Source organism: Talpa europaea (genome assembly GCF_964194135.1).
Source record: "Talpa europaea genome assembly, chromosome: 3".
NCBI classification, from domain to species: Eukaryota; Metazoa; Chordata; class Mammalia; order Eulipotyphla; family Talpidae; genus Talpa; species Talpa europaea.
Window position 1 is genome coordinate 31509173 of NC_140069.1, and position 21434 is coordinate 31530606.

Sequence of the window (21434 nt, forward strand, 5' to 3'; positions counted from 1 at the left end):
AAACGGGTTGCCTGGCTGTGGGTCCTCACCCACACACTTAAAATGGGACTTATTAATATTCCACTACAGGCACACACAAAAGGTTAATAAAAGGTTTATTTACAAGGGAAAAGGAATTGAGGAAATGTACAACTCAGGGAGAAAATAGGGAAATAAAGTCTTTAATGTGTCCTACCCGATCCGCCAACCTGGAAATCCAAAGGCACTCTCAGAGCTGGCCAAGCTCTGCGAGCTGGAGGGGAGCCAAAACCGGGAATCCCCCAAAGCCCACGTGTCTGGTTTTATACCAAACCTGGCTGCTTAACCCCACCCTCAGGTTCCAGCAACCTTCCCTTTGGTGGTGATGGGATTTGTAGTTCCCAGTGTCTTTGACTTTGGTCTGGAGTGGGGGTGGAGTCCACAAAGCCTGTATGGAATTAGCTTTAGGACATCACATTCCCCCTAACAATTCCAATAAATCTGCTATCAGATTAATTATTCATCAAAAAACCTGTTTTATATGTCTATAATGAATATTTTATCTTTGCCATGGGTGTTCTGGAATTTCACTACAACAATTTATTTTTATTTATATTTCATATGATTTCATTATAAAGAGTTGTGTGCTAAAGTCAGTTCCGACCAGCTCCCAAGAGCCAATTATGTACATTTCTACCAACTCCACATTCAGCAAAGTAACCTGAATTCAGCTTGAAACCTCAAAGATGTCATAATGACAGCCTTTATAGTCCAGTAATCAGCAAATACAAATCGGGGCTGATTTTTTATTCTGGCAGGCTAGTTAAATTGTTACCAGTAAGGTCACGTATCACTCAGCAACATTTCAGTCAATGGTGAACTGCATTACAATGGCGGTCCCATAGCTACACCAGTGGTCTAGAGGTGTGAATAGGTTACATCATCTAGCTTTGTGTAAGTGCACTTTATGATGTTTGTACAACAAATATGCCTAACGATCTATTTCTCAGAATGTATTCCCGTCATTAAGGAACACATACCACTGAGTGTACTCAGCTCTTCAAACTCCAGCTCTCAGCGATTCAGCCACTATTCAAGATGCCACCTACACAAGTCAAAGGAGAAAAGAGGATTCCCCTCCCACTGACTATGCAGCCCTCTGGACCAACCTGGGGCAAATTAAAAAGACTAACATCTGTGGCCAAGAATACCTTAAAATGACAGGATTGCCTAAAACCCCAGAAAATCTGTTTTCAGCAATGTTGTCCATAATATAAATGTTAATTTATGTTACCATAAACTCAAAAGGAAATAAGTTTTAAAAACCCTGTGCCACCTGTTCCAGAGAACTCTCCCTATGCTCTTTGCTACAACACTCCCATTATCAGCCATTACCTGCTTCTCTACCAGATACTTATCCAGAGCTCTGGCTTAAATAACAAGAAAGGGGGAGATATGGATTCTCCAGCCCCCCTTGTTCTCAGGATTTTGTTTGGTGCCCAGAGTTGTTGCTGGTCAAGCTAATATATAGACTCAGGCAGGGGGCCTCTCACCAGGACAAAAGTCTTGGTATAAGGATACCTGCTGAAAACAGCAGGTAGACATTATGGCCAGATTAGCATAAACAGCTAGACCACCTTGAAGTGTAAATAGGAACTAGAGATAGGATGTTTTGATCAGCAGTAACAATGAAGCCCCTCTCAGACAATAGCCCCTATTTATCCACCCCCTTGCTTGTGCTAGACTATTATGCATCCCCAAAACACAGTCCCACCATGCACATTCCTCCACATACTTGCCACCTTCCCTGAATCTGATACCAAATAAATATGAGACTGGCCAGAGGGAAGGGGCTGCATCTCCTAGGAGAAAGCTCCTCTAGGTCTCGTTCTCTCTCTCTCTCTCTCTCTCTCTCTCTCTCACACTACTTGAACTTTTGAGTTCTTTTTCCTCCTTCCCGTGCAGCTCCCAATGCCATCACCCTGCGAGGCAACAGTTTTTTCTTTTGCTTGGTTTTACTTTTTATCAGTTTTGGAAAAATTTTTTTTAAAGATTTATTTATTTATACAAGAACTGGGGTACAGGCCAGAGGCATGGGAGGGTGAGAGAATTCACCAGAGACAGAGTGGGGAAAAGAACAGGCAGACTGACAGAAAGCACTGCTGAGGGGAGCAGTGGGCGAGACAGGAGAGGTCTGCTGCTCCATGTGGGTTACTCCCTGGCCAGCCGGGAAGCAAACCCACATGCAGAGGCTGTGGACAGCTTCACAGTGCAGCGCTCAACCCCCTGCACCACTTGGGAGGTCAGTTTTGGAAAACTTTAAGCAATGATCTCTTCCAATATTGGCCATGTCTCCATTCTCTCTTCTTATTCTCTCTTCTGTGTCTCTTAAACTTTTCCAATTCATATTCAATCACTCTCTCCCCCCCCCTTCTCCCTTCCCCCTTAACCCCCACATTCTAAGTGATTTTTTCAGTTCTTACAATTCAATAACTCTTCAGCTATTATTTTGTATTTAATTCATCCATAGACATATCAAGACATGCCTCTATTTCTAAAAGATCTATTTATTGCTCAAATCTCTCTCTTCACAGTATACTGTTCTCTCCTTGACTTCCACTTCTATCAATTTAACCATGTGAAGCTTGGTAGTTTTATAGTATTCCTCAAATTGCTCTATTGCCTCAAGTGCATGGGGGTATTTATAGCATCTGCTGACTCTCATGACAGAGTATGTCCAGCAGAATTTATAAGTTTTAATTATTTCCCCTCTTCCCTCCCTCTACCCCCAGAATACCTGACAGTCCTGGTTATAAAAATTTTGCTACAGTATTATTTTAGTTTTCCTTTTGGTCTGGAATTAGTTTTGATATTAGTTTCTCCACTTGAACACTCCAACATTAAATTGGTGAAATATATTAATGTAAACCCCAAGTAGACATTATTTTTGGTGGCCAAGAGCTTTAATTTCTCTCCTATTTTCCCATCCATAGTTCTAAAAAAATAACAAATTTTCAGGCTTCCCCGGTGGCGCAGTGGTTGAGCTCTGGCTTGCGAAGCTGCCCGCAGCCTCTGCAGCGCTGGTTCGACCCCCTGCCACTGGGTAAGGGTACCACTTGGCGTGCAGACCTCTCCTGCTGTGCCCGCTGCTCCCCTCAGCAGTGTATTTCATCAGTCTGCCTGTTCTGCTTTCCGCTCTGTCTGGTGAATTCTCTCACCCTCCTGCGCTTCTGACTGTACCCAGTGCTTGTGTAAATAAATAAATAAATCTTAAAAAAAAAAGTAACAAATTTTCTAGGCACACTACCTGAACCAGTGAACAGATTTTTACTAGTCTCCTCTAGCCAAGGGAATAGAATTTTCTTTGCAGGATGCCAGCTGTTCAGTAAGGATGACTGTTCCAGCTCCCTGCTTCACTCAGGCCCAATCCCATACTTTTTATGTTTACTTGGGCATTAAAAGATCAACCTCTAATCCCCTTATCCAGTCCATTATCTTCCAAAACCATCATAACACCTGCTCATAAGTCCACTGCTCAAATCCAAAGTTGCTTTTATATCTGGCACACCATCACTCCAGAGTGATATTTTTAATTAATTTATATATTTCGGCTTTTTTCTATACATTCTATCTAGTATGTCTATGGATTCATAATTGTGGGATTAAAAGCTTGGTGGAGTTCATGCTAACTCAGTTGACTTTACTGCTTGAACCAGAAGATACCCCATTTTTATAAAAAGCATTTCTTTTTTAATCTATTTGTATGTGTGCACAGAGAGACATCTAGAACAATGTTCACCTAATGGTAATGACTGTTGTTTCCAGAGGTTTGGATTCATTATTTTTTTTAACTGCATTGTATATGCAAATTATTTGACTATCTTACTAATTACCTTGTCTCATTTTTACTGTAAAAAAAGGTTATTATAAATGTTAGTGTCTCTCATGTTTTTGGACAAAGACCAATCTCCTTAGCATGCTAACCAAGGACTTTCATCTGACCTCATCCTGCCTGTCTAGACCCATTTCTCAATAGTCTCCCCGTATTTCTTACCCTCTAGCTCACAGGACAACCCAGTGTTGCCCACAAGTCTCTTCTGTCACAGTCTCATGACTTCATTGAGGATCCTCCCTCACAAAAATCTTTTCAGCATTTCTGATATCCTTTCAGCAGGGCTCAGGATTATTCAACCTTCAAGACCACTTATTTCTTAAAACTTCTTCATAACCTCCCTTAATCTTCCCCAGCCCTTAATACACAAAGTTTTCCATATTGAAATCACATTTATTTATTTATCTGTCTGTTTCCCACTTTAGGGAAAGCTAAAGACCAATTCTAATATTTGTGTGCCTCATTTATTCAGTGAATGAGTTCATGAATAAATAAATGAAATGAATGTTCACAACTTGCTGAGTTAAAAACAGGCTTTTCAAGGATTTCAATCTGGGTGGGATGCCGGTTCATTTGAGATACCACATGCCTTTTTGTATCTAAGTTATGTCCTCTGAGGATGTTTTAGTAGCCCTGGTTAGCTGTTGAAATGTCCCTAAGAGAAAAATGGTATCCCATAATGACTTACACATAAATTGTTTTTAGTTGTCATAGAATTTTCACAAACATTTCATTTGATCCATTGAGGTAAATGGGCAGTTAGTCACCCAGTTTGTATGAAAACAAAACAAAAACCACTGTTGTTTATAACAGTCTTGCCCAAAGATTCAGGGAAACAACTTTGACCTAAGTCTTCTGTTGCCCCATTCAGTGATCTGTAGTCTGCCTTTTTTTTTTTCTTTTTTTTAACCATCACTCTCTACAGCTCTACTGTATTCCTGGTCCCTGTTGTAGTAAGAATTGTGATGCTAGTTATGACCATGAAGGGGTCCTTCAATTGCTGAGCACCTCATGTCACCTCTCTGGCCTCCAGCTTTTTCAGATACAGCCTCAATATCTTTATCTTCAACATAAACAGGTGACAACTTCTAAAGGGGCTTATTCTTGACTGTTTCATGAGCCTGAGTCTGTGAGTATGAACTGCAGGAACCATGCCCAATAACAGTTCTAGACTTCTTTCTAGCCACATTTTCAAGACTTCTAACAGGTGTCTGGAAGACTGCCATCGCAGGACCCTGGATCTTTTGACCCACTCACATTCATGTTTTTTTCTTTATGATGATCCTTTCTTGACCTTAGGCTGTCCTATCTTTCTAGAGGCTAAAAAGAGCAGTTATACAACTGAGAACAGCTAGATGTAACCAAAAATTGCAAAGCAATTTGAGACAACCCACAAAAAAGAAAACTAAATTCACCAAGCAAGGTGCATAAACTTAACAAAGACATGACCCACCTGCTTTCCATTTACCCTGCCTCCTCACACACCAATTCTTTGGTTAAAGCTTTATTATTTCATTACTCGGCATGTTTTCAACAAAGGCAAAATGATCCACTCCAATTGTCCAACTTTCTTACTGAGATTTTTTTTTTCTTTCTTGGTTCATTTTCATCACACTTTAACACCATGTAGGTTATTATAAGAGTTAGAATGTGAGTCTTTTTTCTTATAGAGTCATGAGAGTTAATTTCACAAAATAGTAAGAAAGCTATACACTAAAGAGTTGGAGAAACTAATATTGATCACTTAAAATTACTTACAATGCTCCATTATTATAAAATAAATGTGTTAACTCAGAATGCTACTAAAACTTAAAGGCAAAAGAAAAATATAATCCATATGCATTTACTTGTAGAATTCATCCAGGGATGAGCTGGGGCTGACTGGATTCAATTCTGCATAATTTTATAATTTTATCTTATATTTAAAAAAATAATGGAACACTTTCTTCCAGTAAAGAAAATAAACACTTTCTTCAAGTAAAGAAAATGTACCTGCTATCAGAACACAAAGTGAGAAGAGAGCTAAGCACTGCCATAGTGAAAGTTCATACAGATGACAAATAAAAAACTCACCAGGACTGACTAGTTGGAGTTGACCTATAAATATGGCATGGAGCCGAAGAAGGAAAGTTGAGTAAAACTGCTCAGTTTGTTTTACTTTTCTGGTGAAATGACCATTTGTTTCCAAATAGTCCCAAAGCTCATGTCTTAAATGGCCATTACTCCACTGTACTGGCATGCTGCTGAGGACTTTGCTTATTCCATCATTATCAAAAAGAGCTGCTGGAATTCATTATGCAATTATAAATAAAATCCCAAGTATCTTCAAAACCAATTTTGGCAATATCATTAAATCTCACATCAATGGTAGACTCCCTTGGTTTGTTCTGAAACAAACTAGAACCTGACAATACTGGAAGCAGCTAAACCAAAAAGAAGGCAGCCAGTTATTTTCCAGAAATTGTCATACCCATGCCTTATTTGAAAAGTCTTTCAAATGGGCACATAAGCACAAATCATGCCATTTTCAATAATAAACAACAATCTACAAATTATGCACAGCTACTAAATTAGCTAACATGTATAAGTGTTTAGATGTAGAAAAACTACATCCTCTATTGTTGTGGAAAATGGGATGTCAAAATATAAGTGAAAAAGTCACATTTAAGACTCGGGGATTTTAATTTTTTTTAACTATTTAACTCTTTACTAATCTAAGTTGAACTGTGTAGCAGCAAATATTGTTACAACAAACATTTCATTCTGGTTAAAGTATTTCTTTGCTCTGTCTGAATTGCAGCAAAATGCAGCACCAAATTGCAGTAGAATTTTAGTTCAAATGACCTCAAAAGTTGGTTATAATGGACTATGACATCATTGTGTCCTATTTTCTGTCCTTGAAAATTAATTTTTCAGGCAATATAGGGAACTGTCTTTCTTATGTAATCTACCATCTACTGAGTCTTTGATATGCTTCATGCATCACTCCTTTACATACATCATCTTGCTTAATTATTATAACAAACCTTTCAACAGAAACTATTATGTATGAATATATATATACACATATATATATACACACACATATATATATATATGGGGGGAGGGAATTAAACATTTTGCCCTCTGTCATGTGGCTGATAAATGACAGAGTCCAAATTTGATCTCAGAGTCTGATTCAAAGCCCACTGTTTTTACCATGTAGTTAACCAGCTCCTCTCTCCTCCCCACATACACAGTTTTCCTCCAGCATCTTGGAGCAGTTATGATTTTAATGTTTTCTAAGATTATAATCCTCAATTTATATCCATGAAAAACTTTCATCCCTAGATCACCAAAATCAATTTTATTAATACACAACTGGGAAGCATCACAAACAGTTGAAAATATGTGTGCCTGTTTGTGTGTGTGTGTGTGTGTGTGTGTGTGGTATATATACATGCTATCTATCTACCTATTTGGTAGGGGAAGACAGAGAAAAAGGAAGAAAGATGGGATATTTAGGCTCTATGTGCCAAGATGATATTAAACAGAGACAAATGCAAGCGCCTATGATTTTTCTCAGGCAACCTGCCCAGCACCTGACACAGTGCCTGGTGCACAGTGAGTGTTTAATAAATGTCTATTAATGACTAAGGTAGAGAGTGAATGGGTGATGAGCAAAGAACACTAGTAGGTAGGCCTAACATGTTAAGAAAAAGATTTCATGGTCCTCAGTGACACTAAGGTCAACGTGAGCAAGTAGATGTGGTACAGCACAGTTTGTGTTTATGGACGCCTCCAGCTCAGGGATGGAGGTATTAGTCCTGACCGCTTTTGATGTTCAGTGCTATGGGCATCTGGGTGGGGAGTAGTTCAGAAAAGAATATGGGTGATGATTAAAGAATCAGCCAAGTCCCACCAACATGGGTCAGATAAACTTGGGTTTGAAGTTCAGCCTTGTGATCACAGAAACAACACATCTCTTTGAGCCTCAATTTTCTCCTCTTAAGACAGAGCTAATAAAACCTACCTCACAGGACTGTTGTATAGTTAAATGAGATAATAAAAGTGAAGCCCAAGAAAGCTGTTACTATTAAGTGACCCATAAATCACAAATCTGATGAAGAATCAGATGAGAGTCTCAAAATTGAAAGTTAAGGAGTTGGAGTAAGATTTTATTTGCATTGTTATGGGCCATAGTGACATTCATTTTGTACCTAATAAAAAAGGGGGGGCATAGAGATTATTGAACTTTGTTAGCACATGAGGTTCAGCTAGAGCTGCTCAGCTCAGTTACCAGTACAAATTCGTCATCCCCTACAACTAGTAACTGTTGCAGGCCCTGGCCCCCTGGCTGCATGTCTTTACCAGAAAGTTCTAGGTCCAACTGTCCAAGGGAGTAGCCATCATCATTCATTCTATAATCAAGTGAGTTAGAAAGTGTTCTTAACTAAAACTAGCTCTTTTCTTGAAATTATGAAAGGGAGAATGTCAGGAAAAGCAGGCTCTAACTGGCCAGGTCCATATGGTGATAGTATTTAGGTGTGGGAAAGGACTAATAACAAAAGGGAAAGTCCACAAGCAGTGTTCCCATGATGCTGAATAAAAGTAGTCAGTTAGGAAGCAGTGGATTTGCTGGAGTAGGAGACACTGTTGAGAAACCTGCAGGTGGCATGCATATGCTTCAGTTTGTGAAGCCCATCAAGTTTGCGTCTGGCTTGAATTAGCAAGGCATGGTAAGTGTCAGGAGGAACTCCACATGAGCAACCCCCAAACAAAAGCCTCTCCTGGAACTACTTTTCTTTTCATGAGAGGTCCCACATTTAACATAGTCAGTACAGAGTTTGCCATTGTGATATGAGATTCATTCCCTTCCAGAGTCATCCTGGCTCAAACTTTGGTTTTAAATCACTCTATTGCTATCTTACTTACATGTTTGTCCATTTTGCTATATCTCCAAATCAATTAAGCAATTCCCTTCTCTACTTTAGTCTTTGAGTTGTACTGTATTCAATAAGCCAAAGTGCTTTTCACATCTACCAAGCCATGAACTTTCTTTCACCTAACTCAGACCAAGGCACCTACATCATGAAACTTTCTCACATGTAACCACCCCACCACCCTCCAGAACAATCCCAGCCTAGCCATTCCTCCTCTGAGCTCTGGGAGTTAAGTCATCTGGTTACATTTCAGCTGATGATATGTATCTGTTTGTCTCCTCTAATGACTGGTAAGGACTTGAGGGTCGAGCTCATGTCTGATCTTTGCTTCATACATCTGTACACTACTGAATACATCATTACTGTACATTACTCTAATCCAGTGGGGACTCAATAAAAACTTGTTGACTGACTGATTTAGCACGGGGATGATTATTACGTAAGCCACTTTGGTAAATAAATTTCAAATAATGACCAACTCACACAAATGTTTTACTAGCTCACCCTCCCCATGGAATTAATATAAAGAATGAAAATCAGCAGTCATTTCTACTTGCCCAACATTAAATGTTAACTCACCCCAAGAGAGTAGCTGTTTTCAAGGCTAATTTCAAGTCAAAATGTCTAAAATGGTTGTCATTCTTGGTGACATGCTGGGAAGATTCAAGACCTAAGGTATCAAATCCAGTCACTTCCACAGGTTATTAACTCCAGCCCTGCAGATCATTATTTCTAGCACATTGCTGATAATAACTTTAGTCATTTATTTGAATTCAACTTCATTCAATAAAAGGGACTTACTCTCAAGGACATTTCAATAAAAGCCATTCGATAGGAACTACTTTTTTATCATCTTTATTGGAATAAAATTAACCTTATTCTTTGGCATAAAATGTATTAGAAACTTTAATTTTATTTACATCATTCTTTTTTTTGTTTTTTTTCTTTTTAAGATTTATTTATTTATACAAGCACTGGGTACAGTCAGATGTGTGGGAGGGGGAGAGAATTCACCAGAGCCAGAGCAGGGAACAGAACAGGCAGACTGATGAAATACACTACTGAGGGGAGCAGCAGGCGTGGCAGGAGAGGTCTGTGCGCCAAGTGGGACCCTTGCCGGCAGCCGGGGATCGAACCGGCGCTGCAGAGGCTGCAGGCAGCTTTGCAGCCCAGCACTCAACCGCTGCGCCACCAGGGGAGGCCCTACATCATTCTTTAATGATTTGATTTATTCAATATACAGGAATGTAGCCATGAAAATAATCACCTGCCTACTTACATTATCTGAGGGCAAAAGAAATTAAACATAAATTTTTAAAATAAATTTAACACATGTTGTTGCTCTTTTCCTTTGCTTTTAGTTATGCCTTCATAGAAGCCTGGGAGTGAGCAGGGATCATGGGGTTGGGAGGGTGCATAATTTTACATGTTATCTCAGCCCAAGTTATTTAGATGGTATTTTAGTTTTCTATGTGAAATGAGACACAAGGACACTCACATGGCTCAGAGTTCATCAGAACTAGCAGATTTGTAGCAAGTCAATTCTAGTTTTATGGTGGACAAAATTTTCTTACTTACACCAATAATTTTGACAGATACTTTCAAAACTAATTTATTTTAACTCTTTTTTGTGTATGGTATAAACATGTTTAAATGGTTAAACTATCCATTTGGATTATAAAATTTAAATATCCAATTAAAAAAAGTGTTTGTATCACCCAAAGCAGTGATAGTGAAGGCAAAGATAAACAACTGGGACTACATCAAATTAAAGAGTTCTGCACAGCAAAAGAGACAATAACCAAAACAAAGAGAAACCCCACCAACTGGGAGAACATTTTTGCACACAACACTAATGATAAAGGACTGATCACAAAAATCAACAAAGAGCTGACAAGACTCAACAAAAACAAAGAAAATAATCCTGTCAAAAAATGGGCAGAAGAGCTAAAAAGAAACTTCTCCGAAGAGGAAATACAAATGGCCAACAGGCATATGAAAAAATGTTTAACATCACTTGTAATCAGGGAAATGCATATCAAAACTACAAAGAGATACCATCTCACACCAGTGAGAATGGCACATATTAAAAAAACTAGCAACAACAAACGTTGGCAAGGGTGTGGAGAAAAAGGAACTCTCCTGCACTGCTGGTAGGAGTGCAAACTGGTCCAACCACTGTGGAGAGCTGTGTGGCGATTCCTCAATCTACTAAAGACAGAGTGCCCATATGATCCAGCAATTCCACTCCTAGGTATTTACCCAAAGGACACAGAAACATCAATTCCAAAGAGCACCTGCACCCCTATGTTTATAGCAGCACTATTTACAATATCTAGGCTTTGGAAACAACCCAAATGCCCAAAAATAGATGACTGGATCAAGAAGATGTGGTACATATACACCATGGAATATTACTCAGCATTCAAAAGAGATAAACACATGCAATTTGCAGCAACATGGATGGAGCTGGAAGGGATCATGCTCAGCGAAATAAGTCAGAAAGAAAAATAAAAATACCAGATGGTCTCACTCATAGCAGGAATCTAGAAAACCTAAATAAGAGACCAGGAAAAAGAATAACTATAAGAAAGAAAAAATCAAAATCAACAAACAACTATGAACCAGAAACACACTATGGGGTGTGGGAGGGGCGGGGAAAGGAGGGATTGGGGTCAAAATAAGGGAGTTGTAATTGTATGGGAATATAAAAATAAAATTTAAAGTGCTCAAATAAATAAATAAATAAATAAATAAATAAAAGTGTTTGAAGGGCAATACTGAAATATTTGAGAATTACTATAGAGTGCCATACCACTAATTAGACTTAGCTTATTTCAGAATGTTAATGAGAAAAAGAATTAGCCTATCTTTTGGTCATACTGTGAAAATATTAACCTGCTTAGATGCTCTGATAGCCTTTCAGCAAATAAGAGTTTCAATCGCATAAAACACAGGCAACATTTCAGATCCCGGAAGGTTTCTTCAAGTCAGGTGCAACCTGATTCACAGTGACAGTTTCTCTGAGGCTGCGTCCTCTAAAAAGCAATAATTGCCATTTGGGGGCCTCCCAGGTGAAAAGGCACAACAGAACCAAAGGGGTTAGAATATATCATCTGTACAGCAAAGGAAACGCTCAGAATCTCTAGGGCAATAAAGTGAGTACTTTAAAGTATATTTGATGTTAAAGCCGATCTTTTCATTTCCTCCCCTTTCTTGGGAAAATATCAGCAAATGCAACAAAGTACCTTCAAAAGGTGAGCCACACAGAGACAAACTTCACATTCAACACATTGGACTTCTGAGTTCTCCGTATATATAAATGGAACTAATGAGACTTTGGTTGCAAATACCCTGATGGAACAGAGACTATGATCTAATATCAGAATAAAGTTAACAAATGTCATTAAGTGAGATGATTGGTGATGAGAGAAGGTCATGCCCAGTTTACTTTTCACAGCTGACAGATCAAAGTCATTCCTTCATTTGGGATAAAGACTGAAAGCAGTTAATTTGGCCTTGGAAATTCCTTTCACATAATATGAAGTCTCTCTGGGTCTGCTATTTCTAAGGCACATGAATGGTCCAAACAAGTGTCAGGGAGTTAGGGTAGAGTGGGGGGGAAATTAAAGAATACATCTCAGTTTAAATGATCATTTCAAATCCAGGATTAAATAACGTGGGAACGCAGTCATAACATATTATGGTACACTATAACCATGAATGTCATCTGAAACAGGGATACATAGAAAGAAAAATAAGACCATGTTCTAAAAGGTTGGATTCATGAAGTCAGAAGGAAATAATGGTCAAAATGCCTGACCCCCAGTTGATTCAGGAATCTTCTTCTCTTCCTTTTCCATTAAGTCCATAGTTGGAAAGCTGCCATTCTCCAGTCCTGCTGAAGCCATGTCCAGCTCTATCAGAAATCCCTTTCTCAATTTTTGCACACAACACTAATGATAAAGGACTGATCACAAAAATCTACAAAGAGCTGACAAGACTCAACAAAAACAAAGAAAATAACCCAGTCAAAAAAATGGGCAGAAGAGCTAAAAAGAAACTTCTCCAAAGAGAAGACGCAAATGGCCAACAGGCATATGAAAAAATGTTCAACATCACTTGTAATCAGGGAAATGCAAATCAAAACTACAATGAGATACCATTTACACCAGTGAGAAAGGCACATATTAAAAAAAAAAAAACTAGCAATAACAAATGTTGGCGAGGATGTGGAGAAAAAGGAATTCTCCTGCACTGCTGGTGGGAATGCAAACTGGTCCAACCACTATGGAAAGCTGTGTGGAGATTCCTCAACCTACTAAAGACAGAACTTCCATACGATCCAGCAATTCCACTCCTAGGTATTTACCCAAAGGACACAGAAACATTAATTCAAAAGGGCACCTGCACCCCTATGTTTACAGCAGCACTATTTGCAATAGGTAAGCTATGGAAACAACCCAAATGCCCAAAAATAGATGACTGGATCAAGAAGATGTGGTACATACACACAACAGCAATCAAAAAAGATAAACTCATGCAATTTGCAGCAACATGAATGGAGTGGGAAGGGATCATGCTCAGCAAAGTAAGCCAGAAAAAAAAAAGAAAAATACCGGATGGTCTCACTCATAGCAGGATTTAGAAAACCTAAATAAGGGACCAGGAAAAAGGCTAATTACACTAAAGTAAAAATCAAAATCAACAAGCAACTATAAACCAGAGACACACTATGGTTGGGGGTGGGGGTGAGAAGGGAGTAGGATCAAAACAAGGCGGGTAGGAATTTTATGGGGATGATAACCAAGATGAAACTTCATACATTGTGAAAAAATGAAAAATGATGTAAACAATATATAAAATAAAAATTAAAAAAAATCCCTTTCTCTCTGTGACTGAAGTCTAGATTCATCCATTCTGTCCTATTGCTACCCTTGAAAACTAAATAGCACAAACTAAATCCTTTGACCACCCAACATGCCTCAACTCTTAGAAGATGTTTCTCTTATCCTCACCATTTCTCCCTCTAAGTCTTCTCAATCCTTTCAAATATTCCTCATGGATATTTATTCAATCTTCTTGACATTCTGATGAGACTTTCTATTTGAAGTAACTTGCCTATATCCCTCTAAAATATTAACATGAATACAGATTTCAAGTATAATCATCCCAGGGTGGAGACAAATTTGACTCGCATCTCTCTTCTTCTACATGTTATTCTTCCTTTTTTTCAGCCAAGATCTTATCAGCACTTGTGCCAGCTACTGACATTTGAGCAACGTTTCTCCAATTGAGAATAACTAATATTTACATTGTAAAAGTTGCTTTCATCTCTATATTTCACTTGAACCTGATGGCAATCTGTAAAAAGGTGTTACTTTCACTATTTTCAGATGAAGAAACTAATATTTAAAGAAGTTAAGTAAATTTTTCCAAGACCACATAAACAAGTAGCAGAGTGAGGACCAGGAAAAAGGACGCAGGTCCTCTGACTATAGTGCTTTAGATTCTTTGATGCTTCAGTGATATAATAATAGATTATTGTTCAGGGCAGGACTCCAAAAATTACAGTTTCCTGTTCTGCCACTGTAGGAGCTGTATTTTAGGACAGAATGAGTATAACATGCTGCCTCCTTTTCAAAATTTTCACAAACCATCCTTTTAATCATTCACTTGAGATTTTTTTATTTTATGTATTTTTTACATCATTTTTCATTTTTGCACAATGTATGAATTTTCATCTTGGTTATCATCCCCATAAAATTCCCACTCCCCTTGTTTTAATCCTACTCCCTTCTCACCCCTCCCCCATACTATGTCTCTGGTTTATAGTTGCTTATTGATTTTGATTTTTACTTTAGTATAATTAGTCTTTTTCCTGGTCCCTTATTTAGGTTTTCTAAATTCCTGCTATGAGGGAGACCATCCAGTATTTTTTTTTCTTTCTGGCTTATTTCGCTGAGCATGATCCCTTCCAGCTCCATTCATGTTGCTGCAAATTGCATGAGTTTACCTTTTTGATTGCCAAGTAATATTCCATTGTGTATATGTACCACATCTTCTTGATCCAGTCATCTATTTTTGGACATTTGGGTTGTTTCCATAGCTTACCTATTGTAAATAGTGCTCCTATAAACATAGGGGTGCAGGTGCCCTTTTGAATTAATGTTTCTGTGTCCTTTGTGTAAATACCTAGGTCACTCCAGATTTTTGACATATTTAACTTCAAACCCAGTGGTCTGTTGTTTGTGGTTTGATTCTTTTGTTTTTGAAAGTCAGATTACATTTTCAATATTCCAGCAATCTGACACCTTCCCTGCATTACAAATCTATCAAAAGATCACCAACTCTTACTTATCTCTTTTTCAATTCAGAACTCATCATGTGATGTATTAAAGTGTTTTTTTTTAAAGATTTATTTATTTATTTATACAAGCACTGGGTACAGTCAGAAGTGCGGGAGGGTGAGAGAATTCACTCTGCAGGGAGCAGAGCAGGCAGAAGGACCGAAGTATACTGCTGAGGGGAGCAGCGGGTGGCAGGAGAGGTCTGCACGCCATGTGGGACCCTCCTCTGGTGGCCGGGGAGCAGCTGGGGATCGAGCCGGTGGTGCTGCAGAGGCTGTGGGCAGCTTCGCAACCCAGCGCTCAACCGCTGCGCCACCAGGGAGGCCCTGATGTATTAAAGTTTAAAACAACCATAACTATAATTATTTTCTCACTGTTCCATAAAAGACATTGCTTTAATTTTTTAAAAGAACTGGAAAGATTGGACTGACAAAGGAATGCAAGGGCACCTAGATACCCCCAGGACTTTCTTCCAATTCAAGAATAGGATGTGACTCCCTAAGCAATATATCAGAAAACACACAGTGAAGGCTGGAAGAATGCAGAGGGCTGAGAAGGTACAATACATATCATAATCTTGTACAATATCCAAAATATAATAGCTCCCCATTACAAACTACAGGAATTTCAGGAGTTTTCAAGTTTAGTCATCAAAGCCAAGGATTCCAAAAATTTAAGAATACCTGCTGAGCTAATACTCCATTAATCAGGATCCTCCAATGCAACTAGGTAGGTAGTTGTAAATTCAGTTTACGCTTTTTTTCCATGTTGATGGGATTTCATTGGTGACTTGGCCAGATGCTTTACTAAAGCCTAGATACTCTATGTTCATTGTTCCTCTCTGATCTCCTCCTCCTTTAAAATAGTTTAAATTTAATCACTTTCTTCATTTGGTTTCCAGTAAGCCATCCCACTTGTGTTTTCCTCTTACATCAGGCTACTACTACTCCATTTCCTCTTCATTTCCTTGACATGAATTCTGAAGTATCCCAGAACTCGGTCTTTGGACCTCCTGTCTTTTCTAACCACATTTATTCCTAGATGACCTCATCTAGCCTCATGGCATAGCTAGCACTGGCTTGCTGATGCATGCAGCCCAACTCTCCCCTGAACACCAGGTCTGATTATCTGACTATTTAGCATCTCCAACTGAATGTTTAATAAGGTTTTAAAATTTAATGTGTGGAATACTGAAATTCTGACAACTGCCTTACACAACTATCACCATAAACTAACCCTTCCCAAAACCTTCCATTTCAATAAATGGAAACTGCAATCTTCCATTCCCTCAAGGGAAAAACTTAAGCATTAGAGTTGACTCCTCTCATTATTTCATATTCCCCACCAAATCTGTCAACAAATCCTGCCACTCCAACATTAGAATATATTTAGAATCTGATCAATTTTCAGCATCTCCACTGCCACAATTCAAGTATTAGCCAGCAACATCTCTTACTTCCACCCATTCTTGCTTCATCAGACAATACCTGACTCTCAGTCAGAGCAATCCTGCAAATATAAATCAGTTCTCATTGTTCCTCATTACTCAAAACTCACCTCAGGCAGGATTAAAACCAAAGTTCAGCAACAAAGACCCACAAGAGTTGGCTCTAAAGTACATGTTTTACTTCACTTCCTACTCTGTTCAACTTTGCTCTTGCCACTCTTATACTACTAGTGTTCCTGTGATGCTCCTGCCCCAGGGCCTTTGCACATGTTATTCCCTGATGCCATTGCTCTTTGGCCTCAAACACTCTTTCCCTTTTTGTTCACACAGTTATCATTTGCATGTCTTTTTGGTCTTTACTTCGGAGTCACCTTACCCATGACAATTCTCCTGGCCATGCTATAAAATATGCAACTTCATGCAAAACACAAATCCCTCTACCCAACTTAAGTTTTAGAACTTATCAATATCGAGCACACTACACATGTTACTTATTTAGCCTGTCTATTATCTGTATCCATCACTAAAATGTGAGTTCTGTGACGGTAGGAATTTTCATTGTTTTATTCACTCTTGTATTTATCCACTATTGAGTTCAATAACAGTGTTAAAAATATTTTCCTGGGGGGGCCTCCCTCATGGTGCAAGGGGTTAAGCACCACACCATGAAGCAATCCGCACCCTCTGTAGCACGAGTTCAATCCCCAGCCGGCCAGGGAGCAACCCACATGGCGCAGCAGACTCCTCCTGTCTTGCCCGCTGCTCCCCTCAGCAGTGTGTTTCAGTCAGTTTCAGTGTGTTTCAGTGTGTTTCAGTCTGCCTGTTCTGACGTGTGCTCTCCCACACCCTATACTTCCCTTCTCAAAGATCTGTCACAGTTCTGTTCATTGCTTTCTCACTGGTCTGTGGCTCCCCTGACTGCATTCAGAGGGGAAGTGAGGATAATGCCCATCAGGTTTACTGATAAGGCCCTGGCATCAAGCACAGACACACAGTGCCTGGGACCCAGCAAATGCTCAGTAAACATCTAGTACCTTGTGACATCAATGAATCCACTCTCTGCCCTATTTTTAAAAACCAAAATTCTTGCTCATCTCCACTCCTTGAATAGCAATTTGCTCAGCAATTTAATTCTCTACTTTTTATAGGACTTATAAAGGTACTAGCCAATATTCTTGAGCTAATTTAGAACACAGAGGTCCTCCTTCTAGTTGGGCTTAGTTTCCTTTTAATATTTTCTTCCACCTAAATATAATTTCACCAAACAGAAAAGACAGAAAAATGAGAGTTAAACTGTCCCATGTTTCTTGTTTATCCATACTGATAGCAGCAGACCTGCCCTGCCTGGTCCCTCTCTCTCCTCAAACTTCTTATTTTCATAATGGCTAGAATGTTCTTAAGCCCCAGCTCATTGATGTGCTAGCCTTTCTGAAATTATTATAAGCACAGGCCACTTTCATGTTCATTTTTATTATATCTTCTGCTTTCCATCTTATATTTAGAATTCTTTGTAATTGTTGCTATATTGTCTATTTCTAGTCATTTTCTTCCTGAGGATAATTGTAACATCACAGTACACATTACATTTATGAAGGCATTATACCAAATGTTTGTGACCCCCCCCAAAAAAAAATTCATAAGTTGAAACCTAATCCCCAGCATGATAGTAGTGTTTGAAGGTGGGGCCTTTGGGAGGTGATTAAGTCAGGAGTGTAGCCTAATGGATGCCCTCAAGGATGTGGTTAACACCCTTATAATAGGACCCCAGAGGAGATAGCAAGAAGATGGCTGTCTGTGAAGCAGGACGCAGCTCTCATCAGACACCAAATCTGCTGGTGCCTTGATCTTGGACTTCCCAGTCTCTAGAACTGTGAGAAATAAATGTTTACACCTCCAACCTATGGTATTATTACAGCAGCCTGAATGCACTAAGCCATGTTCTACATTTTTTCAATTTACACATGTTATGTTCCTCAAACAGCATGAAAAAGAAGTAAAATAAAATTCATCAGAATGCTCTCAAATGAAATAAAAACAAAATATATCATAAGTAAAAACTTCCAAGGCAGGTTGAAACATACGTGAGTCAGTCCTTTAATTGTCCTACCGTATTAATAAAGAATAAAATTTATTAAAAATGGATAGGTGAGTTATTTGTGGAAATATGTTACAGTCACTTGTAATGAATAATTATCATATTCATATGTATTTCTGTTTAGGGTGGAGCTGGACCTGTGTTAGAGGTGTCCCAAATAACATCCAAAACAGGGCAGTGAGTAATACTGACTTTTAAGTGAAATGTTTCCTAGGGCTACCAAATATTTCAAGATACTTTTGCCAATAGCCACAGATTAAAATTGCACATCATTTTGTTGGATTTGGAGCTGTCCATATACAGGTGTGTGACTCATGGACAGGTGAATCTTCAGTCCATAAATAAATGCATAGCAATTGCAAGACATGTCACCTGTCCATATACCAGTACATGACACTTCTACCAGAGACCTCTCCACCAAGGCAGACTGCTGATGGTCTCTCAGGCTTTCTTGTTCTCATATCCCCTAAAATAACTTCAAAAACTATGTATTCCTTAATATCTTTTAAGGTGAAATCTAAAATTTTCATCGTGCTTTTAAAAATGTATTTGTAACAGTAAGAAGACACTTAAAATTTTATATGCTGAAATATGATGAAAATTGAATGTTTTCAGAGTAAACTGTTCATTACACCATGTGCAATAATATGCCAAATCTAAAACAAGTCATGCATAACTTTCATCTGTGCCTATTAGCAAATATATCTTGAAACTTTTGGCAGTGCCAGAAATCATTCCATTTAAAAGATCAGATGTATGTTTAGAATATTTAGAAATACTGATCTACAGTATTTTACATACCAAATTCAGATCTAGCTCTACCCTAAATAGCACATGTACAAAACAGAGAAAGCCAAACAGGCCCAGCAAAATTGAGATACTTTGATCAATTCACTAAAAAAATTCTATCTTGAGCATGAATGAGCACATTTGCCTAAACACATCAAACTGTATTGTGCAATGGATATATTCTACTTGTATGTACATACACACCACAATAAAGTTGATTTTTAAAAGTCCATATGCCCTTATTCAAGAGGGCAAAATCCAAATGCTCAGAAAATCAATAGGTTTTTGTAAGTATAAAACCTGTCCTACCCTAATGTGAAACAATTCTAATGTAAAACAATAGTCTATTTTTTACACCATTGAGTGATATAATCATGCATTATGCTGCAAATAATTACAGAATAGGACCTCCCTGGTGGTGCAAGGGGTTAAGCACCGCACTATGAAGCAATCTGCAGCCTCTGCAGCACGAATTCAATCCCTGGCCAGCCAGGGAGAAAGCCACATGGTGAGGCAGACCTCTCCTGTCTTGCCTGCTGCTCCCCTTCACAGTGTATTTCAGTCAGTCTGACTGTTCTGTTCCCCACTCTGTCTCTGGTGGATCCCCTCACCCCCTGCATCTCTGGCCTGTACCCCAGCTCTTGTATGCATACATAAATAAACCTTTAAAAAATTAATTACAGACTATTTCTCAGACCTTGCTAGATCTGAGCATACAGTTCATGCACTAAATAAGCTTTCTAAAATCTAAAATATTCTGAATTCTGAAGCAGGATTTCTCTTAGGATTTTGCATTAAGAATTGTGGAATACTTTCCTTATCTTAGGAAAAAGAGGAAGATGAGGTAAGGGAGAGAGAGAGGAAGACAGGAGTGGGGGGAAGGAAGAAGGGAGAGATACGGGCAAGGAGGGAAAGGAGGGGCAGGATGTCTCCCTGGTGCTGGTGCACACCCATCAGAACAGATCCTCCTGCCAAAGTGTTTTCCATCTTCACCCTTATGCAGAGTAACACCTGCTCTGGTCTCTGGTAATAGATAGATGGCTCCCCAGCCCTGTCCCCGCTACCTGAACCACTGAAAAGTGGCTAATTAATGCAGTTTCTTTAAAAGATTCTGAGCACTCTCTTTTAGAATTGGGTTCCAAGAGCAGACACTGCAGAGCACCTTTATCATCCCTGCCTCAGAATTAAAAACCTGGGAAGGGGGGGAACAAAGGGGCAAAGGGGAAAGATGAAAGGAAGACTATTTTGATAATTTGCCAAATCATGGATTTTTCACACCCCTTTCCTTCAGCCTTTGCAGAGAGGGTTGGTTTGAAACTAAACACTTCAAAGCTCTTTTGATATGTTTCCCCCATGTCCACACAGCCTCTTCCCCCCACCACAGAGAAACGTAGAAAAGATCCATGTTTCATTGTGGGGCCTTGGAATTAATTTAAAGCAAATATTTCCCCTAAAATGTTTCAATCCACAAAATGAGATTGTTTTTCAAACTCTTATTTTACTTATTCTTTTTCCAACTTATTCTAGTTGCAACCTCATGTGTAAACTATTGTGAACATATTAAATTAGAAACACATTTCTTATTGTTATCTTTACCTCTCAAAATTCTAGTCTTCTCTTAAATATCTTGTGACCTCTGTTGTACCACAATCCTGTCACATGAATTTTATGTCCCTTCCTCCTTAATTAGCCATGGTCACAGAGCAGCAGTTATATACAGAATATGGGAAAGGCAGTGTTTCCTCTAAGAAAGGGTTAAATAGGCATTTTTTGGATTAGATTCCCCTAACACCTTTGGATTAATTGGATTTGAGGCTAAAAATAAATTACCCAATAGGTTAAAATGAGGTAATGTTGAAAGAAAGGTTTGGAAAAGCACTACAAAAATGCAAGCGCTTCACCAAGAATAGTTAAGAGCACCTTGCAAAAAAGGAGAGAAAACAGGTATGTTTCTCAACTCTATGTAGACAAGACATTTGAT